A 17,920-nucleotide genomic window follows, 5' to 3' on the forward strand; every position below is an offset into this window, starting at 1 on the left:
CCTCAGCCTCCCAAAGGCGCGGGATTACAGGCTGAGCCACCGAGCCCGGCTTCAAAGTTTCTTAAGCCTTCTGCCAGTCACACAAATCACTCTTCCTCAGTGCATTCAGACAATTTATTTCAATGTGGCCACCCAACATATTTTGTTGCTCCTAACCATTTAAGAGCTAAGGGTACTATAATACCTATAATTTCCATATTGGGTAGAAGAAAAGATAATTAGATTAACCTACTTTACTGGGCAGAGGGTGTGCCAGAGTAGCTGTTCCACCAATAAATTCAATATACAATGATATCTGATTTTCTGTCCCCCTTTGATATATTTTATAGGCAGCCAATACCTTGAGAGTTCTCAACCTTCTTGATAGAGGGTATGTGGGAAAATGCCTAGAAAAAAATAAAATTCCCAGAAAAAAAAATGTCATCCATTTTTACCCAGGCAAATTACTTAACCTTTCTGTGTCTCCATTTACTCATTTATAAAATGTAAATAATATTTTTACTGGATTGTTGTGTAATTTATGCAGAATACTTTGAACAGTGGTATAGAATAAGGACTATATAGGAGTTAATATTATAATTATTACTTTATACAAAAATGGCACTACTAACCTTCCATTCACAAGAAATGCATTTTTATTTTATTTTCCTAGTGATAGAGATTAATTTCATTTATTGCATGATTGCCTCTATAACCAAGACAATTATTTTTCAGACAGCTGGCTGAGGCTAGAGGTGCATTCTGTGGTCATGGAACAGATCAGAGCTAACCGGCCCATTCTAGGAACATATCTACGGTAACTTTGACCTCATTAGTAACATGTTCTGAGCTAGACAAAAAACAGGACTCTCAGAACATGGATTATTCAGATTTGCTGTCCATGTTAATCAAAATCCCCAGATGATTGCTTGATATTCTGCCTTACTTTAGTTAGGTTTACATAAGACCAAAACATCTGGATGAGAAGTGAAAAAATGCAGATGTTTAAGCCACAAGATGGGAAACATCCAGATGTCTCAAATTTGGATTTGTCATTTTGTTCTTTGTTTTAAAGGAAAGAGAAGTCAAAACAAAACAAAACGAAAATCCACCATAGTTTGTGTTTTTCCTTAACCTGGGTAAAATCAAGCTAGTTTCTTGTTACAGAAGTTTTAGATGCCCAAAAGTCGATTAGGAAACTTTTTGATAATATAACTAGATGAGCTGTGTTTCAGGAAGTTTTTGTTTTGTTTTGTTTTGCTTTTTTAATTTAAGGAAACCATCTGATTCATAAGTAGCATTAATGGGAGGAGAATTTTTTGTTGTTTGTTTTGTTTTGTTTTTTTGGAGTGAGACAATATCTTGGAAGAGTTTATTATAATGAACTATCTGGGAAAGTATGGCTAGGATGATACCAATAGCAAAAGAAAGTTTGCTAAAGAAACTCAGAAATATTGTTTATTTCCCAAGAGGATCTGACCTCACCTAAATGTATAAGAAGCTAAATGTAAAGAAGAAATATCTTCTTACATTTATGAGATATATGCTACCTGGAAACCAACAGAGAGAGTTAACTACCAAATACGTAAAAATATGTACCCATTAAGTTAAGCAAAATATGTAGCCATTTATAGAGTGTGATTTGAAGGAAATCAAATTTCATGAGTAAGTCCCCAACATATCTATGATCACATTAACTAGGTTAAATCACAGTGGTCCCATGGAGTTGTAATAATCTAGCCTTTGTGATTCCACCTAACTCCTATCAATAAGGAAAGCACATTTACTAGATAACATATAATATAGGTATTTATGCATGCAATTTTAGAACTGGACAGTAATTTCAAGGTCAGACCCTTCAATTCCTTCATTTTACTTTGGGAAAACTGAGACCCAGAAACAAAGTGACTTGACAAGTGTCAATTATTGCCATGGCATACAGAAGTCTACAATTATGAGGTTAAGTTTTAATAAAGATGAAAGGAGATAGAGACAGCAAATAGAAGGGATAATGAATTTATGGAGTCATTGAGCACATGGGGAATACTGGGAATATGCTGAAGTTAGGGGTTGGAGTCAGGTGGACACCAAGAAGAAGAGTTATAGGAATCCCAAGATAAGTAAGCTTTACCTATGCATAATTTTGTTAATATACACCGCAGTACTCAACACAAATATCAAACTTTTGTAATTGCCCCTTCTTTCAAAGTGGTTAAAAATCATTGAGTACAATGTTGTTTGGGACCTAGAACAGCTCATTTGACAGATGAAAATATAAAGTTTTAAGCTTTCCCCCAAATAAGGCATCAAAGGACTAAGCTCAAGTTTGAGGAGTTGATTTTGATCAACAGCTAGCGCTCAATTACACAAGCACATGGCAAGCAAAATTACCTTCAGATCAAAGTTCGTCTTTCCAGGTCTCTAGCACCATCTTTGGCAATGTGAGTGAAGAAAATGCAAATCAACTGTTCTCAAATGCCTCAAAAGGCATGGATAAAAATAAATTAGGAGAATATTCCGAACACCTGTGTTCCCCAAGTAGCAAAAGCAAAGAAAAGTTTTCTTCTCAGAATCCCCTGGTCCTCTCAAAGGTACTCCCATATAATGAAGAGAAGCCTAAATTAGGACATTTATTTTTAGCATTAGAACAAAAACTCACATAATTTGATTACAATTATTGAGATGATGGCCATTTTTTCTAACACAGCAGAAATCTACCTGGAAATAAAAATATGTGCATTAGAGAAAATATAGAATAGCACTATAGAATTCAGAGCTCAACCATTGCACTGTACCCTACCATTTATCATTTCAATTTAAAAACAGTAATGCTGCCAGTGGAAACAGAAAACAAGTTGTCAGCATTTTTCCTTGAACATGGTGGAACCACAAAGCCATGGACCAGGCAGTAAAATTTGTTTTAAAAGTTCAATGTTTCAAGACAAGCCAGATTATTATGGGAGATATACTGTAAACTACTCATCTAATTTATTTTGCACTGATGCCAATTCACATGAAATTAGCTTTATTGGTTTGAAAGATTTCTTTTTTCCTTTCCTTTAATGTGAGCAAACCCAGTTCTGAGCCAGGTTGTGGAAGATGAGGATCATCGATCTCCCTCTTTGCTTTTCAATTCCAACCACAACCCAAGGATAATTAAAAATGATGAATCTAAGGCTTGTCTTTATTATTTCATTCATAGAAGTTCTTTAAAGTTTTTTCTACTTGTCCACCATTGGTTTTCTTTAATTTCTTAAAACACAGAATGTTAGAGTTAGAAGGGTTCGAGAGAGCATATAATCCCTTATTTTAAAGATGAGGCTCAGAAATGTTAAGTCACTTATCCAAAGTTAGAGAACGTAATGACAGTGCCAAAACCATATTCCAAGATTTCTGATTGACCATACTCTGTTCATTATCCTAATCATGTTCTCAACAATGCAATTCATAAACTGGTTTCTTAATATATTCATCCATCCATCCAACTTTTCACGAGGCAAGCAGTCAATGTCTTGCCTATTCATGAAACTTTAAATCTTTTCAAATGTCTTTATGTCACATAGATCCATCTGTGAGATCCTTAATTTTTAACCAAATACACTACTTACACAAAGGAAATGGAATCGATTGTGAAACTTCCTCTCCCATAACTGCCACTACCACTTGCACGAGAGAAGATTTATTTGTCTGTACTATGAGAGCTTAACTCACCCTTAAATTTGGTCTTCCTAGCCAAAGTAAGTTGGGGACATTTTCGAGATACTCTAAGACATTAGTTGAATCTACTATTCTGATTAGGATGAGTATTTGGATATAAGAGGCAATATGACCACCGACTCTAGAGCCAGACTTCCTGAATTCAAATTCCAGACTTGTATTTTCTGGTTATTTCACTCTGGGAAAATTACTTAAGGTGCTCAGTCTCTCAGTTTTCTCAGCAGTAAAATAGGGATAAGGAGGATGATTTTAGCAATAGTGTCCACTTCATAGAATTGTTAGAAAGACTAAATGTGTATATAGAGTGCTGAGAAGAGAGCCCTGTATATGCAGTAGATGCTGTAAAAGCATTAACTGATGCTTGTATTTTCTTAACTGCTGTATAGGGGAAAGTTTTGGTTCAGCAAATAAATGCCTGATATTGAATATTGTGGGGACTGTTTTAAAGCATTTTAATCATGAAACGTATGCAAGGAAGGGTACTGCTAATTACTAGTCATGCCTACTTATTATAGCTGGTTAAGAATGTTTTTTCCTTGAAAATATCATCATAGACTTTATGTCTATTACTATTTTTATATCAAACAGCATTCTTTTTCAAACTAAAATGTCATTCAGTCTTTTCACTAATTCAGAAAATAGGTCCTCCAACTACTCAGAATTAGTGAGTTGTGACTGTACTTCAGCACTCACTTCTCCCCAAAATAATATCAACCCTAAACGTTTTTTAAAAGTATTTTTTCAACCTGTCAAGCTCCCTGAATTTTCCACTCACAGAGATCCCAAAAGGTATAAGAGACCAAAATAATAAAGAAAAAGTTCACCAGGCCAACAGACCATTTTATAGTTGTGACTTATAGGTAATCACAAGCTGAAATGAGTCAACAGTGTAATGTAGCAGCTTAGAAAGCAAATTCATTGTTAGACTGGATCAATACAAGCATAATGCCCAGTCCAAGGGAGGAACTCAGCACTAGTCAGACCACATCTGGTAGACTGTTTTCATTTCTAGGCATCCACATCTTAATAGGACTTTTACCAGTCTAGAGAGATTTCAGAAGAAGATGGTCCAGATGGTGAAGTTTCTGAAATCATGCAACAGAAGGGGTGATTGAAGGAACTGAAACTGTTTTCCTGAACAAGAGAAAGTTTAGCCAGAATGTGATATGGAAACAAAATTAGACATAATCAGTCTAACCCCAAGGGAAGAACCAGGATAATAAGTAGAACTCACAAGGAGGCAAATTTAGGCTCAGGATCAGAAAGCTCCGTCTAAGGATACAAACTACCCATAAACCAAATGTGTTGCCTTGAAAAACAGTACACTTTATCATTTGAAACCATCAGAGACTGACTGGAAGAATGCAGAAAATATTTCTAGTTTAAGTGTGAGGTTAATATCTAAGAATATTTTCAATTCAGATCTGTGATTGCATACCCATGACTATATGCTCAGATTGCTGTATACCTATCACTCTCACCACTACCGTCAGACAAATCTATCCTCTCTCTCTTTCTCTCTCTCTCTCTCTCTCTCTCTCTCTCTCTCTCTCTCTCTCTCTCACCCCCACCCTTCTCTTCCTTTCCCTCTTGTTCTTTAATTCTTTTGTTCTTTCTGCTACTTTTTTTCCCTCTCCTTCACCTTCTGTTCCTTCCTCCCCTTCTTTCTCTTTCTCTTCCCCCTCCCCCTGCTGCTTTCCTCCCTCCTCTCCTCCCTGCTCTTTTCTACCCACCCTCCCATAAACATACACATGCATATGTAATGGTTGAGACATATATCAAGTGCATTGTGTATCAGGTACTTTTGTAAGCACTATATGCACACACACACACACACACACACACACACACACACACACTTTATATATAACTGCATTGTATTTAGATCTCTTTTTGGCAACCTTATTTTGCCTTAATCTCTAAAACATATTCTCTGCTATTAAAGTCATCCTGGCCATGTCAAACTCATAGTTTACCCCATGCCTTGTACTTCTTCCTATAAATCTCCCAATCCTTCCCTCTACAAAGTTAAATAGTACTCATTAAAGTTCTGGTCCATCTTTTACATGACATCTCCTTTGACTCTTACAGCCCAGTTTCTTCTTCTTCTGCATTTGTAAACATAGAACTATCATATGTTCAATCTCTACATTTGCTTAACTCACAAATGAGAAAATAACAATGCTCCTAAAAAAGTGACTTGTCATCCTTCCACCTCAGCCTTTCAAGTAGCCAGAACTACAAAAAAAAAAAGTGACTTATCCAAGTTAACCCAACTAATGACTAGCAAAGCTAGAAAGACAACTTAAATCTTTCTCTTCTTGGTCTGGGTGCTTTAGCGTATAATTATTTTTCCCATTAATCTTCTCAGATATATTCTAAACTCATGAATAGTAAGGACTGCTCCATTTTCAAAATGTTATTTGTATCTTGAGATAACTAATCATTTTGTTAGGCATATAGTTACTGCTCAGTAAGTTCTTGTTCATTGAGTCTACTCGGATAGTTTTACTGAGCACCCTCTCTACCAGGCACTGTTCTAGTTACTGGAATACTGAATGAACAAAATAAATATAAATACATGCCCTCATAGAAACTGAATTCTAATATATGGTTGATAAACTCCTAGAAAAAAAATCTTGTTAAAAGACAAGCTCATCTGACTTTCCCTTCTGTAAACCTTTCTTGCATATCACCAAACTTACTTGAATTAAACAACACTGACCTTACCATGTCCAACTTTGGAAACTGGCTTATTTTCCCAGTGTTTCAATGTACACATTTGAAGGGTTATATGCCATGCTTGTGTGAATGAAAGTAAGACCTGGAGACTTCCAGTTTTGTCCAGTCTTACTAGAACCATGTCCGTTCTAACTAGATCCAAATTTAGTTGGTCACCACTAAGAAAAGAATGACAGCCGGGTTCGGTGGCTCAGCCTGTAATCCCGTGCTTTGGGAGGCTGAGGTGAGTGGATTGCCTGAGCCCACAGGTTCGAGACCCGCCTGGGCAGCGAGACCTCATCTCTACAATAAATCAAAAAATCAGCCGGGCATGGTAGCGTGCGCCTGTAATTCCGGCTCCTTGAAAGGCTGAGGCAGAAGGATCATCGGAGCCCAGCAGGGCGAGACTGTGGTGGCCGGGAGCGGCCACTGCACTCCAGTCTGGGCGACAGAGAGAGACTCCAGTTGAAAAAAAAGAAGAAAGAAAGAAAAGAATGACTGCGTTTGGCCCTCCATAGTCACATCTGTCCATTGAGCTCTGTTCTTTGGCTTTAGACCTGTAAATTAAAATTTAAGCACCACATTTCTAGCATTAGGGATATTCTTTAAAGTCACTAAAGGTCAGAAGTCACTAGTTAACATGAAAATTGAAATAATCAGTAGATATTAAGCATGTATTATATGCTGAACATTGTACTAGACATGCAGAGAATCCAAAGTGTAAGTCATTGTGCCTGCTTTTTCAGTTATGCTAGACAAGCAACAAAATGTAGGGAAGCAGAGAGTCTGTCAATTCTAGGTGAATGGTGAATGTAGATACAAGAACATCAACTACAAACTAAGAGCTCCATATGTAACATCCTCCCATTAAGCTCAATTAGGCATATGTTTAAGGAACGATGTTTGGAAAGGGGTTGACTTAAGGGCAGAAATGAGAGCTCCAAGTTGAAAAAACCTGAAAATGTCTCAGTTCTGATACTGTGCCTCAATGGATGAAACTTTGTTTCTGAGAGTTGAGTTCTCAGTCAACCCTGAGAATTTGAAGGAGCTCTTTTTCTCCCCACTCTTCACTTCCCCCACAGACCAATGCAGACTATGGAATGTAAGTCCACAAACCGCCACATCTCCACTCTTTACCTTGTGAGTAGGCCAAAAATGTTTAGCTATGTCAGTGGGTCCAATGGCCAAACCTCATATTTTTATGCATAAATAATTGGGAGTATGTGTAACACTTTGTCCTCAGGGTTTTCAGGGATTGGGAGGGTGTAAATCATCTTAGAGTGCTGAATAAATGCAGATTGATAAAGAAATGCACACAGGTTTACACATATAAATTCACAGATATTAATATGCTGGAACATTTTCTTCAGCAACCTACAAATAACAACTGGACCTCAAATATTTGAAAGAGATTTATAAATCCAGCAACAGTTCCTTTGCTGTTTCTCCTGTAGAAGCTACAACTGGTGATTTTTATGTGACTTCCAACAGCTCAGCTAGTGGTCTGTAAGTTTCAGCAGCTTAAATAAGGAGACTCAATCTCAAGGTGTGAAGCTTCAATCCTAAAACCAGTTTTTACAATCTAGAAAGTTCTAGTCTTATTCAAGAGAACTCCCTAAAGAAAGAGAAACATCCTCTTGAGAGGAAACTTCTTTGGGGTTCAGATACCCTTATTTTATTTTCTGAAGAGTTCTCTTAAAATATATCTTATTAGGTTTATATATGATAATAGTTCTGAATATAGTTTTAGACTGCTTTGAGAATTGGTGAAATATATAGATCTTATTTTTTCGGGAAAAAAAACCGCACACATATCCAAATGTACGTAATTTTGTTCAGCTCACAATCTGAAGGTCTTTGTGTATCTCCAGAAGCCCATCAATGGCTGCCATTAAGGGTCAGTGGTCCCCAAATTAAGAGTGCCTCTTTTAGAAGTAAAGAACTGAACACAAATACAAGAATGCATAGGAAAAGGGAAGGTAGGGATATAACTTAACACTCGCAAGTGAAAAAATGCAAAGAATGTGAGCAATCTAGAATTATAGCTGTGATAGCCCCTTCCCAGAAACAAAGCAAAAAAAAAAAAAGATAACGTGAGGAGTTGTCACAAAGTTATGAGCTTTTTACTCTGTAGAAATAAAAGCAGAATATGCTTAAAGATATTCTTGCAGAATGTAGAAACTGTGACCCTTGGCTGCTATCATTTTTTTTCTATTTTTCTTGCCAAACAAATGTTATGAAAGAATATCTCCAGGCATTCACTCTACCCTGAGGGTTAAAAAACATGTACAGGATGGAAACTGGCAGAATGCTGAAGTTGGCGAACTCATCTGCCTTGCTAAAGTTTCTAGAGACTTTCAAGGACTCTAGGGATGAGGGAGTTGTCTTTTTTGGAGAAAATCAGGTCACAAAAAACGTGTCCAAGTCTTCAGAACAATTGAGCCATGGCAGCAGATACAAATAGAAAAAAGTTCCTCAGTGTAGATCCCATGATCTCAGAATGCTGTATTTTACATTAAGAGCATCTACAGGAAATACTTTTGCCAGCACAAATAATCAGGAACCTTTCTCAAATGGAGAAGCTGGGAACAAAACAGCAGAGACATTATATCTTGGGAAGAGATAAATCATTGAGGCTTTGAGACAGGATTCCTTGTGGCTAAAATTCTCAAGAATAATTCTGTGGCAGCCGAAATCATCCACAGATATCCTAGATTTCCAAGGGTCTTTTCATTATTCTTCTGCCTCCAAGAAAACCAATATTAAACTGTCTTTTGTATAAGTAAGTGCCTCAACAAATTTTTCTGAGTTTCTCTTACAAGCTTTGCACTTTTCTAGGCACTTAGAAACACAGCCAAGAGCAAAAATGATATAAGTCCTATTCTTAAGGAATGCACAGTTTAGTGTGGAAAACAGACATGCAATCATGTGATTATAATTAAGTGTCCTAAGTACATTAAGAGATGAATGTACAACATGTCAGGTAGAATATAGGAAGGAGAAACTAAGCCTTCTTGAGGAGATGACACTTTGACTTAGGTCATAAAAGAGGACCAGAAGTTTGCTAGATAACTGAGGGTAAAAAGAGCATTCCAGACAAAAAGGACACACGATAAAAGGAATCAAGAAATGAAATAACATGCAAATCTGAGGAACTACAAACAGGATATTGTTACTAGAGAATTACATGTGACAGGTTAACCAGAAAACAGTTAATGTTTCAGTTAGACCCACTGACTTTCAATGGCCATGATCTATGACACCCAAGAGAGTTGTAATAAGGAATTAGGTTGACCTGGACAACTATTAAGGAAATTTGTAACTTGATATTAGGCTGACAAATACCTAGTAATGATTTTTTTAAAAATATATATACTTTAATCTTTAAGAGGTCTTTTTCTGTATCTTTTGCTCTCTAAACCCAATTTATGTTAGAAATGCAAAATGCAGAACTTATAACCCATGACTGAAACACAAATTTCCATGAAAGCAACATAAATGGTGACTGCCTTTTAAAGAATTTGGTAGACTTTCTTGCTAAACCAATAATACATAATTTTTTTTTTACATTTTCTGAGGTGAAAGTCACATAATTTAAAATTAATCATTTAAAGTACACAAATCAGTAGTATTTAGTGCAACCAACACCATTATCTAATTTCAAAATATTTTCATCACAGGAAAAGAATACCCTGCACCCGTTAAGCATTCACTCCTTCTTCTTTCCTTCTCCCAGCCTTGGAAACCACCAATCTGCTTTCTGTCTATATGGATTTACCTACTCTGGATAGTATATATGAATGGAATTGCACAATACGTGACCTTTTGTGACTGACTTATTTAATTTAGCAGCATGTTTTCAAGGCTCATCAATGGTGTAGCATATAGCTGTACTTCACTTATTTTTATGGCTGAGCAATATTTCACTGTATGTGTAAACAACATTTTGTTTATCCACTCATCAGTTAATAGACATCTGGATTATTTCCACATTTTAGCTATTGTGAATAGTGCTGTTATACACATTTATTTACAGGCTTTTGTTTGAACACCTGTTTTCAATTGTTCTGGGTATACACCTAGGAGTGAGATTTCTGGGTAATATGTTAATTCTATGATTAACTTTTTGAAGAACTGCCAAACTGACTTTTAAAGTAGCTGCACCATTTTAAATTCCCACTAGTAATTTATGGGAATTCCAAATTCTCCACATCTTTGCCAATACTTGTAATTTTCAGCTTTTAAAAATTATGAATACCCTAATGTATGTAAATAAGATAGAATTTGTCATAATACAAGACAGGGAGAGAATAATCTACTTTAAGACCATTTTGTTGGGCCACCACATGAACTGGGGAAACTATTGGTTTCTTTGGAACTTTAAAATCCATGAACAGGCCGGGCTCGGTGGTTCAGCCTGTAATCCCGTGCTTTGGGAGGCCGAGGTGAGTGAATTGCCTGAGCCCGCGGGTTCGAGACCCGCCTGGGTAACTTGGCGAGACCTCATCTCTACAATAAAATTAAAAAAAAATTAGCCAGGCATGGTAGCGCCTGTAGTTCCAGCTACTTGGAAGGCTGAGGTGGAAGGATCGCTGGAGTCCAGCAGGTCGAGGCTGCGGTGACCGGGAGCAGCCACTGCACTCCAGTCTGGGCGACAGCGTGAGACTCAAACCAAAAACAAAAACAAAAAAACCCCCCACAAAATCCATGAACAGTTAGTACCATTGGTTAAAACCATGATCTTCGATGAGTCTCAAATATGCTCTTTAAAAGTCTGCAAACTTTAGTTTATATATATACATATTTAATATATATACACATTTAATACATAGACATATATATTAACTCAAATATTTGAAAGAAGATTAGGTGGTGAAATTGTGTAGCCAGATCTAGCCACATAACAAGAAAAAGGAAAAAAAAACCACACTAAAATCTTACGATAAGTTAGAACATATTTTCTTGAATGAAAAATGTATTTCTTCATTAACATTAAAGCTTGTAGATGCTATTTGCTCTTTTAAAAGATCATTTTTACAGAATATCTGAGCCTGATAAACCCTGGGGCCAACTCAGTATTTCTTTATCATCAATTAGAGCTACAATAATTTTCCAGTGATTTCAATTCTGATCACACCCCTGAGGGAGCTAAGCTTCTTGGGTGGGGTGGAGAGCAAAGAGCTTTGTATTAAAAAATCTAGTATTGAGCAGTCTCTGGCAAGCCAAAGCAGCTGGATAAGCAGCATAGAAAAATTTATATAAACCTGGGACCAGATTACATGACTAGCCCTGGCTTCCAGAAAACTAGGCCAGCAAACTTTTGCCAAAATTAATTATCCCACAGATGACCCCCACAGCACAAAACGGCAGACAATCCAAAGGAGAGACCAAAATGTGAGCAACATTTCAGGCTTAAATGCATACATAGTATAGTTGCAAATGATACCAGTGGTCAGATAGTGAAGAAACTTTCAAGTATCTAGATGATTCCATGAGTCAAGATACACAAAGTGAAATATAAGGAAGAGTTTCTTGAACAGCTAAGAGACACATTATATCAGAAGACTGAAGAAACGTATGGTGGGGGGGGGGAGTATTCACCTGTGAAGTTCTTCAAGAAAAATAAGGTAATTATTTTTTTGGTCATTATTTGGCCTACTGTAGGTATGAGAATAGGAGATGATGCCCCTCATAGAAAGAAATGTGAAACATGCCTGGAAAGGCCCTCACCACTGGTTATGTGTGTGTGTGTGTGTGTGTGTGTGTGTGTGATATCTTAGACTGCTTCATGGCTGAAAATTTTAACTTTAAACTCATTTTTTTTCAGTTTTCGGCATTATGTCCAAGGGACCTCAAAGCCAGCATAAAACCTATTAAAACTAAAGAAGGCCAAGATCAACATGAATTATTTTCTCTAGAGAAATGTATTAATAATAACATTTCAAATAATATGATAATTCCAATGATCATTTAAGTAGTGCTTTATTATATGGTCCTCGGTGTTAAATATTTTAGTATATTATCTCATTTAATCTAAGGAAGGTAATATTATTATTCCTCTCTTGTCAATGGGGAGGTTGGAGCTCTGAGGTAATAAGGTTCTGGGGCAAGTTCATGCAACTTGCTAGTGACAAAATCAGAACAAGCTATATATGTAAATTTTACTTACTTAAAAAACACAAACATATATAAAACTCCAATTTTTTGACCAATGGATAGTATTAGAAGTGAATATTGATGTCACAAAATATATGTTTTTCATTATCAAAAAGGATTCAGCATTTTTTTTTTTTTTTGAGTTATAGTCTTACTCTGTTGCCCAGGCTGGAGTGTAGTGGCATGCTCACAGCCACCATAGGCTCAGCCCACTGGGCTCAGGCAATCCTTCCAACTAAGCCTTCCAAGTAGCTGGAACTATAGGTGAACACCACTACGCCCAGCTAATTTTTTTGTTTTATCTTATTGTAGAGACAAGGTCTCGCCAAGTTGCCCAGGCTGGTCTCAAATCCCTAGACTCAGGCAATCCTCCCACCTAGGCCTCCCAAAGTGCTGAGATTACAGGCATGAGCCAATGCACCAAGCTTGGATGCAGCATTCTCTAGAGAAGCTGGTATGTTAAAGTGTTAAGAAAGAGTCTGCTGGAGATGGAGTTGTAGAAAAGTTCAGCTAAACCATTTTGAAATTAGACAATATATTCCTGAAAGACAAGAACTATGCCACAAGATATTTTGGATTTATTCTTTCATGATGCTGGAATAGAAAGAAAACTAGTATTTCTTAAACATTAACCATGTGTTAAGAGTAGTGTCAAACACAATTATTAGTTAAGACTAGAATTGTCTTTAAGCGACAAAACAACAAATAATAGTGCTTACACAAGAAAGTTGGTATTGATCTCTGTGTTATATAGGTAGGTATAGGTGATCCAGAGTAACATTATACATGATAATCTTAGCAACTCAGGTTCCTTTTTACTTGTTGCTTTGCTCTGTGATTCAAAGTGGCTGCTAGAGCTACAGTCATTATATCCTTAATCCAGCTGCCAAGAAAAAGAAACAGAAAAGAAGGATACACCTTCTTTATGTAAAGATACTTTCTGAAAGTCACATGATGCACTCTTACATTTATCTCTGTATTAATTACCTATTGCTGCATAATAAATTACTCCAAAATGTAACCACTTTGAACAGTTTACAGAGGTGTGGGTCAGGAATCTGAGCATAGCTTAGCTGCATCTTCTGTCTCACAGTTTCTTACAAGGCTGCAATCAAGGAGTCTACTGAGACTGTGGTCTCATGTGAAGGCTTGACTGCAGACAAATCTGCTTCCAAGCTCATTCACAAGTCACTTAACTAGATTCAGTTCTTAGTTGACAGTTGGCTGCAAGTTGCCCCTAGTTCCTTGCTTCTCCAATCTGACACCCATTGGTCACATGGGTCACATGGCCCACCCAGATGCAAAAAAGCATGAGAAATAGAGCATTCCAAGTGGCTACATGCCAAGATAAAATTAATCATTCTACTTTTAAGGGAAAAAAAGTAGCATATAATATTGGGGAACAATTCATGTTTTCTACCATATACATGTTCTATATTTTGTCTCATCAATTCTCATAATTACCCTGTGAGGTAAACAATATTACCATATTATACAAATGAGGATTTTTGAGGCTCAGTCTCTGTTAAGTAACATTTTCAGAGTTACAAAACCAATTTGATTGGATGTAGAAAAGAAAAAAAAAGATAATGCATGAAACAATCAAGCTAGTAGGGTGTCAATCACCCTAATCTTCTAATCTATATGAGGGCAAGTACCTCAAGCTTCCATGCAGAAAAAATGTGAGAACTTTCTTAAATGTCAGTCATTTTTAAAGTATTGTGATTTTAGCATATCATTACATCCTAACCTAGCCTCCCTCAAAAAAACAAAACAAACAAACAAAAAAACTGAGAAACCAAGGAAACTGGAAACTAAGCTGCTAAGTTAATGGGAGGATACCAGATGGATTGTAAATTTAAGAGTGATAATATTTGCCCTGATTTTCTTGGAGTGTGATGGGATTTATTCTCTTTAAGTTGATCAAGATATTTTAATTGACAAATTGATAATTTTCATAGATCACTGCAAAACAGAAGGGAATAAATTTCTAAAAATTAAATCACTTTGAGTTTGATTATCTAAATGGCTGATCTAATAGACTCAGTTGAGTGAATACCCGGGTCAAGAAAATAATGCTATTTCCATAGGAAAGTATTGTCCTGTAAAATGTTGAAAACAATTTTATAACCAAGACCCAAAACTAGGACTCAAAACTGGTTTTCACATAGAAAGTGGAGTTTTACTTCTCTAATAAGATCAAATTCCCAGATCCTTTCCTAAACTAATGAACTCCTTGCCACCTAGTTGCTTAGACCACTCTGGTCTCTTGGGGTTCCTGGTTCCAACTTCACATTTATTTTGCATCCCAGTTCCTATTGTGACACCCTAAACAGTTATATCTTGATATTTTCTCTATTCTCTGCCTTCAGTTTTTATCTAACTTCCCCCCCCCCCCCCGCTTTTTTCCTCTGCATGACCTTTCTATGACTGTAGAGAGGAGATCTTGTCTGGTGACAGAAGGAAAGCATAACAAAAACAAACAAAAAATTGCACCCATGTTGACCCCTATATCAAGTCCAGTTTCACCTTAAATATGTCCATTGTTCTACCCATTGGGCATGGGCTAGGCCCTAAATCATTATTCATTTCTGATTAAACTTGACAGGATCTCTTTTAGAGAATAAATGTCTCTGTGAATTCCTTGGGATGTTTTTAAAGGGAAAAAATTCAAAATCCCCCACAATCAATCTGTCCAGTCCCTTTGCAGAAGCCTTCAAATTTATGTTTGAAATCTGGGTAAACATGTAAGTTCCAAAAAATGTAAGTTCCTAATGTTTATAAGCATCACAGAAAAATGTTTACAACTGGAATACAATGTAAGAAAGCTTAGCTTTGGCTATAACTTCTACGAAATGTTCTTTACTCTTTGCCCAACACGAGTAATAAGACGCTGTTTGTAGTAGAATATTGACAGTCCCTTAATTCTTAATTTCTTCCATGAGTCTCCTAAAAGAAAAAAGAAATCTTGAGCATTTGAAATACTTAGAAGATAATGCCTAGTTTGAAAGGCAAGGATATCACTAAGACAAGAAAACCTCATTTGTGAATTATAATGACAAATGAGGCTGATATCAGTAAATTTATGTTCCTGTCAAGCATTCTAAAATAAACCTAGAAAGATAATTGATATATTAAGGCCCAAATATGGAAGCTACTAGGCTTTGTTGTAGCTAAGTCCTACTTTGCTAGGAAATGGCCTAACAACTCTATGTAAATGTATTGAAATAATCAAAGTCAACAGAAATATCAGTGTGCTGAGAAAAATGTTATCAGAAGTGCCAATGCATTCATTTGGAGACTCTTCAAGGAGTTCACAGTTGTTCCTGTAATCTTAACCAAAGAATATGGGCCTTTCTCTGTGAAAGTCAGCTTGTTCCAACAAGTATGCAGTTCCACGAGTGGCCCACGATGAACACTGAGCAAATATTGCAGAGTCTGATTTTTCCAGATTCCTGTATAAATTTTCCTGCCTTTGTAATCATTATCCTAACCAAAACATAAAATCCAGACAAATCTACTTAGGAAATCTTGCCATTTTGAAAAGATGGGATTTGATAAGTAGGACAAAGTAGAGATTCTACTTGAACAAAGTTTCCTTTGTGTTTTGATAGTCACCTACAATGGAACCAATGTAGAATATGTTAAATACCTACTGTGTTCCAAGCACTGTGCATATGCTTTTCACATATCATCTTATTTAATTTTCTTAATACTTCTGTTAGGTGGATACTATTGTCTTTTTTTTAATAGGGGAAGAAATTAAGACCCATAGACATTAAGTGACTGGTCCAACGATAAAACACAACTAGAAAGTAGTAGAATTAAGAATCAAATCCACAACAGCCTGACTACAGAACCAATACTCACTCTGAGGGATTTTCAGCCAAAAAAAACAACAGAACCACAAAGATTTTCTCTGGCTTCTTTTGAGAAAGAGAGACAGACACAAAGATAGAGAAAAGAGACTTGCAGATTGACATTTAGAATAACATCTCTGTGACTGTTTATTGCAAAATGCTTTTATATACATTATCTCTTTTAATTTCCACAATAACTCATGTAAGTATTATTATTCCCCAATGTAAAATCAAATCTAATTACAAAACCATTTAGATGTTATTTCTGGAATGTCGACATCCTTGTCCCTTTCCGTTATACTGCCTTCCATTTCTTGTGAAAAGTATTCCCAGTTATTACTCTGTATTTCAATTTTCTTCTTCCGTTCTCTTTCCTACCACTTACTCTCATTTATTTTTCTTTTTTGTGTGTGTGTTGGAGTCTCACTCTATCTCCCAGGCTGGAATGCAGTGGCACGCTCACGGCCACTCCAGCGTAGACCTGCCGGGCTCGGCGATCATTCCACCTCAGTCTTCCAAGTAGTCGGAACTACAGGCGCAGGCTACCGTGCCCAGCTAATTTTTTATTTATTGTACAGACGAGATCTCGCCAAGTTGCCCAGGTTTGCCTTACTCTCATTTCTTAACTGTTGAAAGTGCCACCCAAGAAGCTGCGGAAAGAGATTACCATGACCTGAATTGTGAGAAATTGAAAACTACAATGTAAGCCTGATTATGGTAATTTATATTGATCAGAGGAAAGATGAGCAGAGATAGTTGAAATCTCCTGCAGCTTTTCACTTCAGTGAGTTGAGAAGATAGCAGACAAAATTTCTCTTGTATGATGGGCAAAGGAAAAAAAAATAAGAAAAATCACACTTAATTCATGATTTTTTAAAAAATGTCAAAAGGCAGATTTTTGAAACGGAGTAGTTTTCAACATCAGAGGCCGGACTGAATGCTACCAAACACAGGAGTGCTACTTTTCTTACTTTACTCTTCTCAACCAATACTCACACAAACCCATTCAAGTACTGATCACCCTATTGCTGGGCATGGATAACAATAAAATACGATATGAGTTTCTAGCTAAAAGATACAAAAGCAGTAATGATAACTTTTCTTCAAAAGAAGGCCAAGATACTGAATCAGGGATGAATCAATCAGGAAGCTTTGAAAATTAATGCAACTTTTGCCCAAGAGGATCAGGGTGCTAACCAGAATGTAGCGAACAAATAATACGCATTTACATAAAGCTACTCATTCTTAATTGGATGTTCCTATGACAGAGCTAAGCCTCCTATTTCATCTCCCACGTTCAGATAGCCAGCCACATGTAGGTACGATGGGAATCAGCAGGACCCTTTTTTTCCTCATGAAATTACTGTCATCACATCACTAACACCCAAGTGACTAAACGGCTCATATAGAAAGTGGCATGCATGGCAAAACACAAAAAGCCAAATAAAAATGGGAAAAATATTAAAAGCTTTCAATTCAAAATGAAA

The sequence above is a fragment of the Carlito syrichta genome, unplaced genomic scaffold (assembly GCF_000164805.1).
Source record: "Carlito syrichta isolate Samal-C Ts95f unplaced genomic scaffold, Tarsius_syrichta-2.0.1 Scaffold302910, whole genome shotgun sequence".
NCBI classification, from domain to species: domain Eukaryota; kingdom Metazoa; phylum Chordata; class Mammalia; order Primates; family Tarsiidae; genus Carlito; species Carlito syrichta.